Raw genomic sequence first — 19,258 nt, forward strand, 5'->3', positions numbered from 1 at the left:
CAGATAAAAGCAGGTTCTCACTGAGCACATGTGACAGACGTGACAGAGTCTGGAGACGCCAAGGAGAACGTTCTGCTGCCTGCAACATCCTCCAGCATGACCGGTTTGGCAGTGGGTCAGTAATGGTGTGGGGTGGCATTTCTTTGGGGGGCCGCACAGCCCTCCATGTGCTCACCAGAGGTAGCCTGACTGCCATTAGGTACCGAGATGAGATCCTCAGACCCCTTGTGAGACCATATGCTAGTGCAGTTGGCCCTGGGTTCCTCCTAATGCAAGACAATGTTAGACCTCATGTGGCTGGAGTGTGTCAGCAGTTCCTGCAAGAAGAAGGCATTGATGCTATGGACTGGCCCGCCCATTCCCCAGACCTGAATCCAATTGAGCACATCTGGGACATCATGTCTCGCTCCATCCACCAACGCCACGTTGCAACACAGACTGTCCAGGAGTTGGCGGATGCTTTAGTCCAGGTCTGGGAGGAGATCCCTCAGGAGACCATCCGCCACCTCATCAGGAGCATGCCCAGGCATTGTAGGGAGGTCATACAGGCACGTGGAGGCCACACACACTACTGAGCCTCATTTTGACTTGTTTTAAGGACATTACATCAAAGTTGGATCAGCCTGTAGTGTGTTTTTCCACTTTAATTTTGAGGGTGACTCCAAATCCAGACCTCCATGGGTTAATAAATTTGATTTCCATTGATAATTTTTGTGTGATTTTGTTGTCAGCACATTCACCTATGTAATGAACAAAGTATTTAATAAGAATTTCTCTAACGTCCTAAGTGGATGCTGGGGACTCTGTAAGGACCATGGGGAATAGCGGCTCCGCAGGAGACTGGGCACATCTAAAGAAAGCTTTAGGACTAACTGGTGTGCACTGGCTCCTCCCCCTATGACCCTCCTCCAAGCCTCAGTTAGATTTCTGTGCCCGACGAGAAGGGTGCACACTAGGGGCTCTCCTGAGCTTCTTAGTGAAAGTTTTAGTTTAGGTTTGTTATTTTCAGTGAGACCTGCTGGCAACAGGCTCACTGCATCGAGGGACTAAGGGGAGAAGAAGCGAACTCACCTGCGTGCAGAGTGGATTGGGCTTCTTGGCTACTGGACATTAGCTCCAGAGGGACGATCACAGGTCCAGCCCGGATGGGTCCCGGAGCCGCGCCGCCGGCCCCCGTACAGAGCCAGAAGAGCGAAGAGGTCCGGGAAAATCGGCGGCAGAAGACGTTCCTGTCTTCAATAAGGTAGCGCACAGCACTGCAGCTGTGCGCCATTGCTCTCAGCACACTTCATACTCCGGTCACTGAGGGTGCAGGGCGCTGGGGGGGGGGGGCGCCCTGAGACGCAATAAAACATTACAGAAATACCTTACATGGCAAAAAATGCATCACATATAGCTCCTGGGCTATATGGATGCATTTAACCCCTGCCAGAATATACAAAAAACCGGGAGATAAGGCCGCCGAAAAGGGGGCGGAGCCTATCTCCTCAGCACACTGGCGCCATTTTCCCTCACAGCTCAGTTGGAGGGAAGCTCCCTGGCTCTTCCCTGCAGACAGAAAGGGTTAAAAAAAGAGAGGGGGGCACTAATTAGGCGCAGTATTAAAACATACAGCAGCTATAAGGGGAAAAACACTTATATAAGGTTATCCCTGTATATATATATATATATAGCGCTCTGGTGTGTGCTGGCATACTCTCCCTCTGTCTCCCCAAAGGGCTAGTGGGGTCCTGTCCTCTATCAGAGCATTCCCTGTGTGTGTGCTGTGTGTCGGTACGTTTGTGTCGACATGTATGAGGAGAAAAATGATGTGGAGACGGAGCAGAGTGTCTGTAACAGTGATGTCACCCCCTAGGGGGTCGACACCTGAGTGGATGTACTGTTGAAAATTACGTGACAGTGTCAGCTCTATATAAAAAAACAGTGGTTGACATGAGACAGCCGGCTACTCAGCTTGTGCCTGTCCAGACGTCTCATAGGCCGTCAGGGGCTCTAAAGCGGCCGTTACCTCAGATGGCAGATACAGACGCCGACACGGATACTGACTCCTGTGTCAACGGTGAAGAGACAAACCGTGATTTCCAGTAGGGCCACACGTTACATGATTGAGACAATGGAAAATGTTTTTATACATTTCTGATAATACGAGTACCACCAAAAAAGGGGTATTATGTTCGGTGAGGGAAAAACTACCTGTAGTTTTCCTGAATCTGAGAAATAAAATGAGGTGTGTGATGATGCGTGGGTTTCCCCCCGATAACAATTAATAATTTCTTAAAAAGTATTGGCTGCATACCCTTTCCCGCCAGAGGTTAGGATGCATTGGGAAACACCCCCTAGGGGGGATAAGGCGCTCACACGCTTGTAAGAACAAGGGCTCTACCCTCTCATGAGATGGCCGCCCTTAAGGATCCTGCTGATAGAAAGCAGGAGGGTATCCAAAAAAGGTATTTACACACATACTGGTGTTATACTGCGACCAGCTATCGCCTCAGCCTGGAGGTGCAGTGCTGGGTTGGCATGGTCGGATTCCCTGACTGGAAATATTGATATCCTAGATAAGGATAGTATATTATTGCCTATAGAGCATTTAAAAGATGCATTTCTATATATGCATGATGCACAGCGGAATAATTGCCGACTGGCATCAAGTATAAGTGCGTTGTCCAATTCTACCAGTAAAATGGTCAGGTGATGCGGATTCCAAACGGCATTTGGAAGTATTGCCTTTGAAAGGGGACATTTGGGGTCGGTCTTTTAGACCTGGTGGCCACGGCAACAGCTGGGAAATCCACGTTTGTACCCCAGGTCGCCTCTCAAAATAAGACGCCGTATTATCAGGCGCAGTCCTTTGTTGGCAAGCGGACAAAAGGTTCCTCTTTTCTGCTCGTGACAGAGGGAGAGGAAAAAGGCTGCAGAGATCAGCCAGTTCCCAGGAACAGAAACCCTTTCCCGCCTCTGCCAAGCCCTCAGTATGACGCTAGGGCTTTACAAGCTCAGGCACGGTGGGGGCCCGTTCTCAATGAATTTCAGTGCGCAGTGGGCTCACTCGCAAGTAGACCCCTGGATCCTTCAGGTAATATCTGAGGGGTACATATTGGAATTCGAGACGTCTCCCCCTCGCCGTTTCCAAAAGTCGACTTTACCGACGTCTCCCTCTGACAGGGAGGCAGTTTTGGAAGCCATTCACAAGCTGTATTCCCAGCAGGTGATAATCAAGGTACCCCTCCTGCAACAGGGAACGGGGTATTATTCCACACTATTGTGCTACCGAAGCCAGACGGCTCGGTGAGACCGATTCTAAAATCTTTGAACACTTACATACAGAGGTTCAAATTCAAGATTGAGTCACTCAGAGCAGTGATTGCGAACCTGGAAGAAGGGGACTACATGATGTCTCGGGACATCAAGGATGCTTACCTTCATGTCAAAATTTACCCTTCTCACCAAGAGTACCTCAGGTTATGGTACAGAACTGTCACTATCAGTTCAGACGCTGCCGTAGGGATGGTCCACGGCACCCCGGGTCTTTACCAAGGTAATGGACGAAATGATATCCCTTCGAAGGAAGGAAATTTTAGTTATCCCTTACTTGGACAATTCCCTGATAAGGGTAAGATCCAGGGAACAGTTGGAGGTCGGTGTAGCACTATCTCAGGTAGTGTTGCGGCAGCACGATTGGGTTCTCAATATTCCAAAATCGCAGCTGGTTCCGACGACTTGTCTTCTGTTTCCTAGGGATGATCCTGGACACAGTCCAGAAAAAAGGTGTTTCTCCCGGAAGAGAAAGCCAGGGAGTTATCCGAGCTAATCAGGAACCTCCTAAAACCGAACCAAGTCTCAGTGCATCAATGCACAAGGGTTCTGGGAAAAAATGGTGGCTTCCTACGAAGCAATCCCATTCGTTAGATTCCACGCAAGAACTTTCCAGTGGAACCTACTGGACAAATGGTCCGGGTCGCATTTTCAGATGCATCAGCGGATAACCCTGTCACCAAGGACAAGGGTATCCATCCTGTGGTGGTTGCAGAGTGCTCATCTTCTAGAGGGCCGCAGATTCGGCATTCAGGACTGGGTCCTGGTGACCACGGATGCCAGCCTGCGAGGCTGGGGAGCAGTCACACAGGGAAGGAATATCCAGGGCTTAGGGTCAAGCCTGGATACATCACTTCACATAGCTTCAGGATATTTAAGGGCCATTTACAATGCTCTAAGCTTAGCGAGACCTCTGCTTCAAGGTCAGCCGGTGTTGATCCAGTCGGACAACATCATGGCAGTCACCCACGTAAACAGACAGGGTGGCACAAGAAGCAGGAGGGCAATGGCAGGAGCTGCAAGGATTCTCCGCTGGGCGGAAAATCATGTAATAGCACTGTCAACAGTATTCATTCCGGGAGTGGACAACTGGGAAGCAGACTTCCTCAGCACGACCTCCACCCGGGAGAGTGGGGACTTCACCCAGAAGTCGTCCACATGATTAAAAAACTCGACAGGTATTGCGCCAGGTCAAGAGACCCTCAGGCAATAGTTGTAGACGCTCTGGTAACACCGTGGGTGAACCAGTCAGTGTATGTGTTCCCTCCTCTGCCTCTCATACCCAAGGTACTGAGATTGATAAGATGGAGAGGAGTAAGCACTATATTCGTGGCTCCGGATGGGCCAAAAAGGACTTGGTAACCGGAACTTCAAAAGAGGCTCACGGAGGATCCGTGGCCTCTACCTCTAAGAAGGGACCTGCTCCAGCAAGGACCCTGTCTGTTCCAAGACTTACCGCGGCTGCGTTTGACGGCATGGCGGTTGAACACCGGATCCTGAAGGAAAAAAGGCATTCCGGATGAAGTCATCCCTATCCTGATCAAAAGCCAGGAAGGATGTAACCGCAAAAACATTATCACCGCAATTGGCGAAAATATGTTGCGTAGTGCGAGGCCAGTAAGGCCCGACGGAGGAAATTCAACTGGGTCGATTCCTACATTTCCTGCAAACAGGAGTGTCTATGGGCCTGAAATTGGGGTCCATTAAGGTTCAGATTTCGGCCCTGTCAATTTTCTTCCAAAAAAGAACTAGCTTCAGTCCCTGAAGTTTAGACGTTTGTAAAAGGGGTACTGCATATACAGCCTCCTTTTGTGCCTCCAGTGGCAATTTGGGATCTCAATGTAGTTTGGGTTCCAAAAGTCACATTGGTTTGAACCACTTAAATCTGTGGAGTTAAAATATCTCACATGGAAAGTGGTCATGCTGTTGGCCCTGGCCTGGGCCAGGCGCGTGTCAGGATTGGCGACTTTATCCTGTAAAAGCCCTTATCTGATTTTCCATTCGGACAGGGCGGAATTGAGGACTCGTCCTCAGTTTCTCCCTAAGGTGGTTCCAGCGTTTTCACCTGAACCAACCTATTGTGGTGCCTGCGGCTACTAGGGACTTGGAGGAATCCAAGTTGCTGGATGTTGTCAGGGCCCTGAAAATATGTTCCAGGACGGCTGGAGTCAGGAAATCTGACTCGCTGTTTATCCTGTATGCACCCAACATGCTGGGTGCTCCTGCTTCTAAGCAGACTATTGCTCGTTGGATTTGTAGTACAATTCAGCTTGCACATTCTGTGGCAGGCCTGCCACAGCTAAAATCTGTAAAAGCCCGTTCCACAAGGAAAGTGGGCTCATCTTGGGCGGCTGCCCGAGGGGTCTCGGCTTTACAACTTTGCCGAGCAGCTACTTGGTCAGGGGCAAACACGTTTGCTAAATTCTACAAATTTGATACCCTGGCTGAGGAGGACCTGGAGTTTTCTCATTCGGTGCTGCAGAGTCATCCGCACTCTCCCGCCCGTTTGGGAGCTTTGGTATAATCCCCATGGTCTTTACGGAGTCCCCAGCATCCACTTAGGACGTTAGAGAAAATAAGAATTTACTTACCGATAATTCTATTTCTCGTAGTCCGTAGTGGATGCTGGGCGCCCATCCCAAGTGCGGATTGTCTGCAATACTTGTACATAGTTATTGTTACAAAAATCGGGTTATTATTGTTGGGAGCCATCTTTTCAGAGGCTCCTCTGTTATCATACTGTTAACTGGGTTCAGATCACAAGTTATACGGTGTGATTGGTGTGGCTGGTATGAGTCTTACCCGGGATTCAAAATCCTTCCTTATTGTGTACGCTCGTCCGGGCACAGTTTCCTAACTGAGGCTTGGAGGAGGGTCATAGGGGGAGGAGCCAGTGCACACCAGTTAGTCCTAAAGCTTTCTTTAGATGTGCCCAGTCTCCTGCGGAGCCGCTATTCCCCATGGTCCTTACGGAGTCCCCAGCATCCACTACGGACTACGAGAAATAGAATTATCGGTAAGTAAATTCTTATTATTTCATTCATTCAGATCTAGGATGTGTTATTTTAGTGTTCCCTTTATTTTTTTGAGCAGTGTATATATAACTCCACTTCATTTTTTTATGATATATGCATTTATGTTTTGAAAATATGTCTTTTTTTTTAAAAAAATGTTTATATGGCAATAAACTTATTGTAAAAAAAAATTTTTATAATTTTTTTCCCCGCTATGTCCCTTCTTTTAATTGTACTATAGTCTTCTAAGTATATTTGTAAAACACCATTGGTCGCCAGAACCCCTATTCTCCCACATTTTATCTTAATTTGAAACAGCATCTTACCAATGCTGAAACTTTAGGGGACAGCAGACGCCCTATTATTCATAAGGGAGTGTTTTTTTTGTCAAACTTAGACTATTATTTTTGGGGGTTTTCCTCACAAGTGGCGCTATACTTCTATTACACACACACATATTATAGTGTTACACAGAATATATGATTGTGTATTTCTACTGTGTGTTTCAGTCACCTTATACCACTTAAATCCTGTTTCTCCAGCAGGGTCCACAGGTTATCCACAGGATAACAATGGGATATGATGGAGCGACAGTGGATTGGCACCAAACGATCACAAGCTTTCAGTCCTCCCAGGATGCAACAGGCCCGTCCATATATCACCGCCCACTGGCTCAGGCAAGTCAGTTTTTTGTTTGGTGCGGCAGGAGCCGGACCATGGTCACAGGGCTGCTGTTTTTGGCAGCCCTAAGCTTTCTTATTTTATTTTTATAGTCTTACTAAAGTTTTCTGAGTGATCTTTCCTAACAGTGTCTTATACGCATATAGGAAAGAGTCGCTCCAACAACACTCCGCCGGGTCGCAACAACGCTTACCCACGGTACAAGTGCTGTCTCGACGCGCGTCTGTGTTGGATATACTAGCAGGTCCAGCAGACGTTACCAAGCTGTGGCCGGAGCACGGGGAGAATGTAAGGCATCGGTTCCACGTAGAAGGGGAATAACGTACACAGCCGCATTGTATTGGGAGGAGACTACCAAACAGTAGCTGACGCGCCGCCACCACGGGTGCTCCAGCGCTAGGCCTTAGGGATCATCAGGCACCAGGATTAGTATGAGGCTGCGATCCCTAGGGTTAATGTCAGCGGCGGGGATTCAGATGCTCTCCTGGTAGCCCCTCCGCCCAGTTCATGACCAGTTTCCGCTGGTCTCTCTCCATGAACTAATTGCCTCACTTCCGTCTCAGACGCTACCACAAGGGGTCTCTGTCGCAGCATAGCGCTATGTCTGTGTACACTAAGCACTGCCGCGAGGAGACCTGGTCACAGACTGGTGCGTCTGCATGCACAGTGCGTCTGTGTTCACTAAAAAGTTCCTGGAGCGGCAGTGTACACTAGTAGCGTCTGGATCCACTCAGCGTTGGCTAACGTATTGATCGAACTGGGAAGTGGGGTGAATCTCCCTGTATCCCACTCTACTGAGTACGGGTTATACAGCACTAAATTTCTATCTACTTTTTGTCAGTATGAATAGTTAAGTTTAGTGCCTATTGCATATGAGTTTGTTTAAATTACTGTGGTTTTCTTCGCAATGCGTCTGAATACGTTAAAGACTATATAAAACAGAATTCAGTAATATATACTCCTACATACTTTGAAATGTGTTTGTAGATGATAATATGCTCATATGACTAATATATAACATGTGACTAACTGCTAGTGTGATTGCTGACTTTTATATATGTTTGTCAGTTGGTCTTCTGATCCTCAATGCGGGTGCATGGTTAAGGGTCAGATTGATATCACTTTAGAACGATAAAGTGGTTACAGTCACAAATTGTGTAATACACTGTGTAAGTGCTAATTATTTATCATGTCTAAGAGCGGCAAAGGTGACAAGAGTACACTTACAGTAACACTAACACTCATATCATGTTGTCTTGCAAAAACTGTGTTATCCTCTCTGATCTGGTACAGGATGGTTTATGTGTAAAATGGTTTGCTGTTCAGCATAATACAAGGCAGATCTCTGATCAACGCAAGTACAGGTAGATCCCCCTTGGGCGATGTTTGCACAGACCTTGTCCAGTGTAGCTGAAAGGTTAATTCCTACAGCGTCAATACCAGGAATAGGGTTCTCTATTAACCCTTACATGCAGCTCTCTACCTACGGTATCCCCAACAGCTTCTCCAATAAAACAAGCTGATAAACCGAGTGTAAATAAATAATCAACTGCACAGGCTACATATGATGATTCATCAGACGATGAAAGCTCTACATACTCTACTTCGACATACAAAGAACAGGTAGAGGGTATCATCTCAGTGAATATAGCTAAATTAATGAGAGTAGTAAAGGCTTTTCTCTCCTCAGTTGGTCAGCAGAGCCTGTGTTAAAATAAGGTACCTATGTTTAAAACATCCCAAAAAAATAGGGCCTCCTCATGGGGGACCCCAGCAGCTGATGGAAATCATGGAAAAAGTTTGGGCTATACCCAATAAGGAATATAGGTTCCCAGTAAATGGGTTTCCAAATATCCTTTTCCAGCTGGGGACTGTTTAAAAAATAGGAAGTGTCTCCTAAAGTAGGTACGCATATCATTGATAGTGCGAAAATCTATATGGCCTTTGCCGTCAACGTCAGAAGAGGGATGGTTTTATGAAAACCATATTGTCTCTGTCTGGGACAGTCATAAGGCCAGCCATGACTTCACCTTGCAATCTACAGCTACACCACACTGGATAGGCCCAATCTCACTAGATCTTGGAAGCTAAGCAGTGTTGGGCCTGGTTAGTTCTTGGATGGGAGACCACCTTGGAGTACCAGGTTCTGTAGGTACACAGGGCTGAGGTACTGGAAGACAGGTTTTCAGCACCTGCAAGGGAGCAAGAATCCCATCTAGCTCATATGGACACTAATGGTCTAGGGCATCAGCATTAACAATAGCTGCTCGCAGAGCAGTTTTGCTTACATACATGGAAAGCTAACTCAGATTCAAAGAAGGTTCTGGTAACTGTGCCTTTGGCTGAAAGTTTCTGTTTGGGAAGGAGTTAACAGATATTCTGGAGTCAGAAACAGACTCCAAGAAGGTCACGTTTCCTTCCACATATAACCCCAAAATTTGGGGTCCGGTTTCGGCCTTGTCTGTCATAAAGGAACATAACAGCCCTAATACAATAAGTTTGGTAAGGCTAAGACGCAAAGGCAACCAGAGGGCCAGCTTCCAAACCAGAGGATAAGCCATCAGCATGATGGTGCGGGCCTCCTTTTGGGGGACCCCAAAAGGATAGGGGGCCGACTTCTTCAGTTTGCACAGATCTGGTAGCAGTCTACAAACAGATGCCTGGGTGCAAGAAGCGTATCTCTAGGTTCTTCTGTTCCAGTCCATCTCGGGTAGAGGCGAAGGACAGGGGTTTGCAAGAAACAGAAAATTGCTTTGGTCAGGAATAGTCATTCCAGTAACCCCTGCACAATAGGGACAGGGGTTTTTACTCCAACCGGGTTTGGGTTCAGAAGGATCCTTTTACCCCATTCTCAAAATCCTAAACCGATAAGTTTGGGTACCACGGTTCACATGGAGACATTGCGCTCCATAGTTTTTGCATGGAGCCAGGAGATTACATCGTATCCCTGGATAGTCAGGATGCTTACCTACAGGTGCCTATAGCACTGTTCTATCAGTGTTATCTCGGGGTTCACCATTCTCCAGCAACATTTTCTGTTCCAGATCTTACCCTTTGGGTTAGCCACAGCCCCCAGAGTATGTACCAAAATTATGATGATTATGGCAGCTTATCTCCGCAAGAAGGGGGATAAGAAAATTGCCATACCTCGACCACCTTTTTTTTTTATCCTGGCACAGGAAAAGCTTCTGTGTTATCTCCAATTGATGATGACTTGTCTGCAGAGGCACAGGTAATTCATAAATTGGGCAAAGTCATCTCTGGTTCCGTCACAATGGATGACTCACTGTGGGGCTGTACTGAATTAAAGTCTGCAGAAAATTGATTACCTCGGAACAAGATATGCCAGGTACAATCAAGTACTCAGGAGTTGTTGCACAGTCAAACAATATCAATCCACACAGCTATGCGACTGATGGGTTTGATGGTGTCAACAATCGACAGGGTGGAGTGTGAACAATTCCACTCAAGACCTCGGCAGCGTCTGATTCTGACCAGATGGAATGGAGTACATCAGACAATAAAGAAACAGACGATGGTACTTCCTGTAAAGGTAAAAAGGTCATTAACCAGGTGGCTGCAGACATCCTATCTAGACAAGGGGAGACCCTTTTGGATATCAGAGTGGGAGATCCTGACAACGAATGCGAGTCTTCAGGGTTGGGGAGCAGTGTCCAGAAATTGATGGTTCCAAAAACAGTGGACCACAGAAGAAAGTTGCCTGCCAATAAACCTGTTGGAACTTTGGGCCATATACAAGGCACTGATTCAGGCAAAGGACACTTGGCAAGGAAAACCAGTCCAGATCCGCTTGGACAATGCAATGGCAGTAGCGTACCTCAACCATCAGGGAGGAACTCGCAGCCAAACAGCAATGAAGGAGGTAAGTCACATATTAGGGTGGGCAGAACTCCATCTTCCAGCCTTGTCCGCAGTGTTCGTTCCGGGAGTCCTGAACTGGGAAGCGGACTTTCTCAGTCGACACACCATTCAAGCAAGCGAATGGGCTCTTACCCGGAGGTTTTTCAGACTCTAGTAGACAAATGGGGGTTGCCAGAGAGAGATCTCATGGCATCCCGTCTGAACAACAAAGTACTCGCATTCGGGTCAAGAACAAAGGATCTCGGAACGGTCTTTGTGGACGCCTTGTCGGTGAAATGGGACTTTCATCTGGCTTATCTGTTTCCTCCGATCAACCTGTTACGCAGGGTGGTGAGGAAAATAAAGCAAGCAATGGGTGCCGTGATTCTAATAGCTCCGGCTTGGCCCAGAAGGCATGGGTACATAGATCTGCAGAGGATGTCGATGGATGCTCCAATTCTGCTCCCTCAACATCCAGATCTACTGATGCAGGGTCCTTGTTATCACAGGCATCTGGATCGACTGTCTTTGACGGCGTGGCTGTTGAAACCTCTATCCTGAAGTCAAGAGGATTCTCACAACAGGTAATTCAAACTATGCTCAGAGCACGGAAACCCTCCTCAGCTCGCATTTATCACCGAATATGGCAAGCCTATATTCATTGGTGCAGTGAAAGAAGTATGGACCCAAAATCTTTCAAAGTATCCAGGGTCTTAGATTTCCTTCAGGCAAGAATGGATAAGGGTTTGAAGGTGGCTTCCTTGAGAGTGCAAGTATAAGCATTGACTGTATGGTCTCAAAAGTAAATTGCCAATTTACAGGATGTGCGTACTTTTTTCCAGGGAATGCTGCGCATTCAACCGCCTTTTGTTCCTCCTGCAGTACCATGGGATTTAAGTCTGGTTCTCAAAGCCCTTCAAGGTGCTCCGTTTGAAACACTTAATAAAAAAAAAGTGGCTCTTAAATGGTTGACAGCTAAAGTTCTCTTTCTACTGACTATGGCATCAGCAAGAAGAGTATCCGATTTAGGAGCGCTGTCATGTAAATCTCCTTTTCTGATTTTTTTATCCAGATAAAGCAGTTCTCAGAACTAGGTCTGGTTATCTTCCTAAGGTGGTGTCTAAATTCCACCTTAACGAAGAAATTGTAGTCCCGGCTTTTCAGGTATTGATAACTGTATTTCTCCTATGTCCACAGGTATCCACAGGGATCCCCACCCTGACGCACCTGATTTGAGGATCTTTATACTCCGTAAACTCTTCCCTCTTGCATGGAAGGGTGTGCATTTGTGTTCTTCTCGCCTGAATAGGGTTCTACATAATGCTCCTGCCTAAATGCTTTGGAATCCAACCGATTTGCTTGAGCCAGTGGGCGGGGATATATGGATGGGCCCGTTGCATCCTGGGAGGACTGAAAGCTTGTGATCGTTTGGTGCCAATCCACTGTTGCTCCATCATATCCCATTGTTATCCTGTGGAAACCTGTGGACATAGGAGAAATACCGTTATCAACGGTAAGTTTTTACCATAACGTATATTTTGTGTACTGTGTTTACTGTCGCATAACATAGGGGGTTATTTGCAGGTATTGTGTTTGTCTGGCTATATTGTACTGTTACGTCCTAAGGCTACATTCCTTATAATGTGTGCTACACAGGGCGGGAAATCCGTGGACGCTTCTGCATCCTGCAGTACTGGCACCACAGATTTACCAGAGGGGGAAGTTTTAGCTGCTGGTTCAGGCGCTGAGTGCCATACACCCAGTCAACCTACAGCACCTGTGGCCAATCAGGACCCACCCTGGGCAGCATTCTCAAGTCTGCTGACTACACTTGTGACACGTCTTACGGCCCCTGTGGGACCTTCTTTGCCATTGCAGGCACATATTGTCCCTGTAGTTAATCCGCCCTGGGCAACAATGAAATCAAACTTTGGTTAGACAAAAGTCTACCCCACGCTCCTCTGGGATCAAGGGGTCATCTAAACGGGCCATTTCTTCCTCACAATCCACTAATATTTCTGATAATACTTAAGTTGAGGATGGGGAATATACTGATCTGTCAGACACTGATACAGTTGCTTCTGATAAGGAATCTACAATTCAAGGTTAATGCTCCTGTGTAGGCTATTAAGCTAATTCTTCAAATAGATGATTACATTGAGCATATTACTGCGTCTAAGAAACCGGATAAGTTCAAACGTCAGAAGGTTGCTAAAGTGGTCTTACCACATTCTGACCATTTAATTGAAATATGTCAGGAATCCTGGTCATCTCCAGGAAAGAAATTTTCCCTGTCTAAAAAGATGCTAGCTCGTTAACCTATCTCTGCGGAGTTGAGTAACAAGTGGGAAACGCCACCGCCGGTGGACTCTTATGTCGCCCGTCTTGTGGTGTTATCTACTCTGCTTGTCACCACTCTCGCCTCACTGAAGGAACTGACGTGTGGAGAGATGCCTGAAGTCTATTTACAACCCTTACTGGCGCTGTACATAGACCCACTATGGCAGCCTCCTGGGCTGCGAAAGGTATTGAAGCATGGGTTCAGGCAATTGAAGATGAGCTGCCTCAGGATTTTTCTGACACTGCCAGGCAATATCTGTCTTATATTACCACAGCCTCCCACTATATTCAGGAGGCGGCCTCTGATGCAGGTGTAAATGGCGGCCAAGGCATCTACTACGTCTATCCTGGCTCATCTAATTATGTGGTTGAGGTCCTGGAAGGTGGATCTGGACTCCAAAAAGACCTTGGAGGTGCTCTCTTTTAAGGGAGACATCCTATTTGGGGAGGATCTAAACAAGATTGTAACTGACTTGGCTACTGCCAAGACTGCGTGTCTCCCAAATACTGATCCTTCTGTTCCGAAGGCTAAGAGTACCACCTTTCGTTCCTTTCGACCTCCTTGAAAAGCAAAGGGTCAGGCGTATCCGCGACAGGCTCGTGCTTTCAAAACCACTAATCCTAAATCCAAACAATCCTGGGCCGCCCGTCAGCCTGCTTCCAAACAAGACCAGCCTGCTGCATGACGGGGCGGGCCTCCCCTTGGGGGACCCCAGGGTGGGAGGCCTACTTTTGCAGTTCGCCCAGGCCTCGTTAAAGACCACTTCGGATGCCTGGGTGCGGGAAATTGTTTCTCACGGGTACGCAAACTCTTTCAAGAGACGTCCCCCTCGCCAGTTTTGCACAACGGTTATCCCTGTGGATCCGTTAAAGGCGCAAGCTCTACACTTAGTTGTACAATCCCTCCTGGATACAGGAGTGGTAGTGCCGGTACCTCTGTCTCAGAGAGGCAGGGGTTACTATTCGACCCTATTTCTAGTTCCAAAGCCAAATGGGTCTTTCCGGCCTATACTCACTCAAATCATGAACAAGTTTGTGAGAGTACCCAAATTCCATATGGAAACTCTGCGCTCTATAGTGCTGGCCACGGAACCCGAAAACTATATGGTATCCCTGAACATACAGGATGCTTACCTGCACATACCTGTTGCCATATTGCATCAGCAATATCTGCGGTTTGCTATTGACAACCTCCATTATGAATTCCAGGCACTGCCTTTTGGATTGGCCACAGCCCTTCGGATCTTCACCAAGGTCATGGCCGTGATGACGGCTCTTCTCCGCCGTCAGGGTATCAGGATCTGGCCGTATCTGGACGACTTGCTGATCCTGGCTGACTCCCAAGAGGTTCTTCTCAGTCATCTGGAACTGACTGTTCAATTCCTACAAGCCCACGGGTGGCTCATCAAATGGAAAAAGTCCTTGCTGGTCCCTTCTCGGAGCATGGTGCACCTGGTGGCACTAATGGACACACAACCAACGATTGATTTTGTCTCCAGAGAAAGTCCTGAAACTTCAGGACAGGATCAGATATTTCCCCTCTCGCCCAAGAGTGTCGATACACTCGGCGATACAAGTACTAGGCGTCATGATGTCAGCTTTCGAAATGGTAGAGTACGCTCAATTTCATTCCTGCCCTCTGCAGCGGTTAATCCTTTCCAAGTGGGATGGCCTGCCTCATCAGATCAGGTCTCAAATGATCTCCTTGACTCCGGAGGTTTGTCTGTCACTGAGCTGGTGGCTACAGGACCAACAGCTGAGCAGGGGCCGTTTCTTCTGGATCTCCAACTGAGTCCTCCTGACAACGGATGCCAGTCTGCAGGGTTGGGGCGCGGTGTTGGAGCAACACTTTCTCCAGGGTCGGTGGACCAGGGAGGAGTCTCTCCTCCCGATAAACATTCTGGAATCGCGGGTGGTGCTCAATGCGTTGACACTGGCCCTGCCTTTGTACTTGAACAGGCCTGTTCTGTACTAATCAGACAACGCCACCATGGTGGCGTACATAAATCATCAAGACGGCACTCTAAGACACATGGCAATGCTGGAAGTTTCAAAAATCCTCTGTTGGGTGGAACGCCATCTGCCTCCCAGTCCTCCACTGGGAAGCAGATATCCTCAGTCATCAGGACGTTTACGCCGAAGAGTGGAGTCTTCATCCGGAAGTCTTTCAACTCCTAGTGGACAAGTGGGGCCTACCAGACGTAGACCTGATGGCGTCTCGACACAATCACAAGGTTCCGGTCTTCGGATCAAGGACAAGGGATACTCAAGAGGCGTTCGTGGACGCACTGGCAATTCCATGGAACTTTCGGCTGCCATGCATGTTCCCTCCAGTGTCACTCCTGCCCAGGGTTCTTTGGAAGTTCAAGCAAGAAAAAGGAATACTAATTCTAGTCGCTCCAGCGTGGCCCAGACGGCATTGGTTCTCAGACCTGCAGGGTCTATTGATAGAGCATCCTCTTTTACTTCCTCAACGCTCAGACCTCCTCGTTCAGGGCCCTTGTGTCTATCCAGACCTGGCCAGACTGGCTTTGACGGCGTGGCTTTTGAATCTTCACTCCTGAGGGCCAAGGGATTCTCTGAGGCGATTATTCAAACTATGTTGAAGGCCCGCAAACCGGCTTCTGCACGGATTTATTACAGGGTCTGGAATCTTATTTCACATGGTGTGCTGCTAAGGATTATGATGCCTATTCGTTCAGAACTTCTAGGCTGTTGGCTTTTCTGCAACAAGGCTTAGATTTAGGCCTTCGTCTGGCCTCCCTCAAGGTTCATATATCTGCCTTGTCAGTGTGGTTTCAGAGGAAAATTGCGTCTATTCCTGACGTTCATACTTTCACTCAAGGTGTTTTAAGGATTCAGCCTCCCTATGTCCCTCCTGTGGCTCCATGGGGTCTATCTGTTGTCTTAAATGCCCTGCAAGAGTCTCCATTCGAACCTCTTGAGTCTGTGGATCTTAAATGTCTTACACTTAAGGTCGTGTTTTTCTCTGACGTCCTAAGTGGATGCTGGGGACTCCGTCAGGACCATGGGGAATAGCGGCTCCGCAGGAGACAGGGCACAAAAGTAAAAGCTTTAGGATCAGGTGGTGTGCACTGGCTCCTCCCCCTATGACCCTCCTCCAAGCCTCAGTTAGATTTTTGTGCCCGGCCGAGAAGGGTGCAATCTAGGTGGCTCTCCTAAAGAGCTGCTTAGAGTAAAAGTTTTGTTAGGTTTTTTATTTTCAGTGAGTCCTGCTGGCAACAGGCTCACTGCATCGAGGGACTTAGGGGAGAGAAGTGAACTCACCTGCGTGCAGGATGGATTGGCTTCTTAGGCTACTGGACACCATTAGCTCCAGAGGGAGTCGGAACACAGGTCTCACCCTGGGGTTCGTCCCGGAGCCGCGCCGCCGACCCCCTTGCAGATGCCGAAAAGTGAAGAGGTCCAGAAACCGGCGGCAGAAGACTTTTCAGTCTTCATAAGGTAGCGCACAGCACTGCAGCTGTGCGCCATTGTTGTCAGCACACTTCATAGCAGCGGTCACTGAGGGTGCAGGGCGCTGGGGGGGGCGCCCTGGGCAGCAATGATAGTACCTTATTCTGGCTAAAAATACATCACATATAGCCCCTGGGGGCTATATGGATGTATTTAACCCCTGCCAGGTCTCAGAAAAACGGGAGAAGAAGCCCGCCGAAAAGGGGGCGGGGCCTATTCTCCTCAGCACACAGCGCCATTTTCCCTCACAGAAATGCTGGTGGGAAGGCTCCCAGGCTCTCCCCTGCACTGCACTACAGAAACAGGGTTAAAACAGAGAGGGGGGGCACTTATTTGGCGATATGTATATATATGTATATATATATATATATATATATATATATATATATATATATATATATATATATATATATATATATATATATATATATATATATATATAGGATTGTGTTTATCCGGCACTCTGGATGATAAACTTGATTGTGCCCGGGTGCCCTCCTATTTGTGCATACAGTCAAGGAAATCCCTCCAGCAAACCGATACATTACCGGGTGGAAGAAAAGCAGGCGGCACTCCAAGGTCTTTCAAACTAAACTTTGTATTAAAGATTTACAGCATAATGCAGTGGCAACGTTTCAAGACCATGCTGGTCTTTTCGTCAGGCTGTGCATTTAGAAAACGAAAACAAATACAATTGGCAGAACAGTGATTAAAGTGCTTACCTGCCTTATATATCAGTGTGCATAACATGCGGTGTCTCGCGGAGTCCCGGGCCGTCGGCTTCTGGGTGCGTCAGTCCGTCGCTCCGTTCGTGACATCATGGTTGCTGGGCAACCCTGTGAAGCCTCGGGTCCCGTCGCGCCGGGAGAGCTCGCAGTGCTAGAAAGATAATTAAATTGTGAATTATTGGTGCAGTGACATAAAGTAATATGACAGTGGTGTATAATACTATGACAGTGATATATAATAATGTGAAGCATTGATATTAACCAAATAAACTGTGCTTTTAAAATCACAAGATTGTAGCTCTATCTGATTGGCTGGTACTTGCATGCAAATTAATTGAACTCTTAGTGCAAACTGTTATGTATACTTCTAATTAATAATTATAATTATTTTAGTAATAGATGCATGCTAATATATTATATGATGAGCTGTTATCAAGTTAAAAAGGTGTTCCAGGTGAATTTTTCATTTAGTCCGTTTGGTGCAAGAGCTCCCAATAGGAATATCCATTTGGATTCACACTTGTTTAGTAGTTTCTGACGGTCTCCTCCTCTTGTCAATGGTGGAATATGGTCTATGATCTTACATCGAAGATCTGATAGATGGTGTCCCTGTTGACGATAATGCCTTGCTACAGGTTGGTCTATATTCTTTCCTTCCAATGCAGCCTTAACCGCTGATCTATGAAGAGCCATACGGTCACGTAGATTTCTTATAGTTTGTCCTACATAGATGAGTCCACAAGGACACTTGATGGTATACACTATGAAGGCTGTAGTGCATGTTATCACGTGTTTTATTTTATATTCTTGTCCTGTTAGTTGGTTGACAAAAGAATTTCCTGGTTCCATGTATTTGCAGGTAGTGCATGATATGCATTTATAACATCCTGGTTTTTTGGTCGTACCAAAAAGTGTGGTATTTGATTTTGAAGTGACATAAGTTTTTACTAAGCGGTCCCGGATGCTTCTGCCTCTTCTATAACTGGGCATGATGCGAGTATTCTTAAAAATTGGTAGCTCATTGTCTCCTGTGACAATAGGCCACAGGGCTTTAGTTGCTTGTGGGATCACTGCGCTGGCTGTGTTGAAGGTTGTCACAAATGGTATCTTGTTTTTAACTTCTTTTCTTTGTTTATTCTTGGGTTGCAACAGATGTTCTCGTGACATTCGCTGTACTTTGTTTTTTGTTTCTATTAATTCCTTGTGGTGGTACCCTCTAGAGGCAAATTTATCCACCATGGTTAACAAGGCTTGTTCTAAATCTTTTGGATCACTTGAAATCCGGGCTGCTCTGATCATTTGTGAGCGTGGTAATCCTTTAATCAAGGCCGGTGGATGACAACTGCTGTGTAATAACATGGTGTTTCGGTCTGTACTTTTGGTGTATAGGGAAGTTTTCAGTGTTCCCTCCTTGATGCTTATAGTAACATCTAGGTAATTGATGCTAGATGTACTAACTTGATATGTGAATTTTATTGGATGGTCCATTTGATTGATGTTAGAAATTAATGAAGTTAAGGTTGATAACGGACCTGTCCATATTATCAGCAGGTCATCAATATATCTAGTATATAATGATATATATTTTGAAATTTCTGGATCCGAGAAAAAGAAAATTTGTTCTTGCTGAAACATATATACGTTTGCAAATGACGGGGCCACATTGGACCCCATAGCGCAACCTTTGGTCTGAATGTAATATTGACCATTATGTAAGAAATAATTTTTAACCAGGGTGTTTTGCAGCAACTCTAAAAATAACGGAATGGGGATCTCTGTGAACTTATATTTGTGTAGGAACAATTCCATGGCTATAAGTCCTTCTTGATGAGGGATCACCGT

The 19,258-nt window shown here is 46.8% G+C and overlaps 1 protein-coding gene and 1 pseudogene across 5 annotated transcripts in view; both read left to right on the plus strand.

Moving 5' to 3' along the window:
* The window catches only part of ACIN1 (apoptotic chromatin condensation inducer 1), a 265,672-nt gene that overhangs the window by 160,853 nt on the left and 85,561 nt on the right, over positions 1 to 19,258 (plus strand). The window lies entirely within an intron of this gene.
* LOC134937164 (5S ribosomal RNA) lies at positions 9,047 to 9,165 on the plus strand (annotated as a pseudogene).

This window comes from Pseudophryne corroboree, chromosome 1 (assembly GCF_028390025.1).
Source record: "Pseudophryne corroboree isolate aPseCor3 chromosome 1, aPseCor3.hap2, whole genome shotgun sequence".
NCBI classification, from domain to species: domain Eukaryota; kingdom Metazoa; phylum Chordata; class Amphibia; order Anura; family Myobatrachidae; genus Pseudophryne; species Pseudophryne corroboree.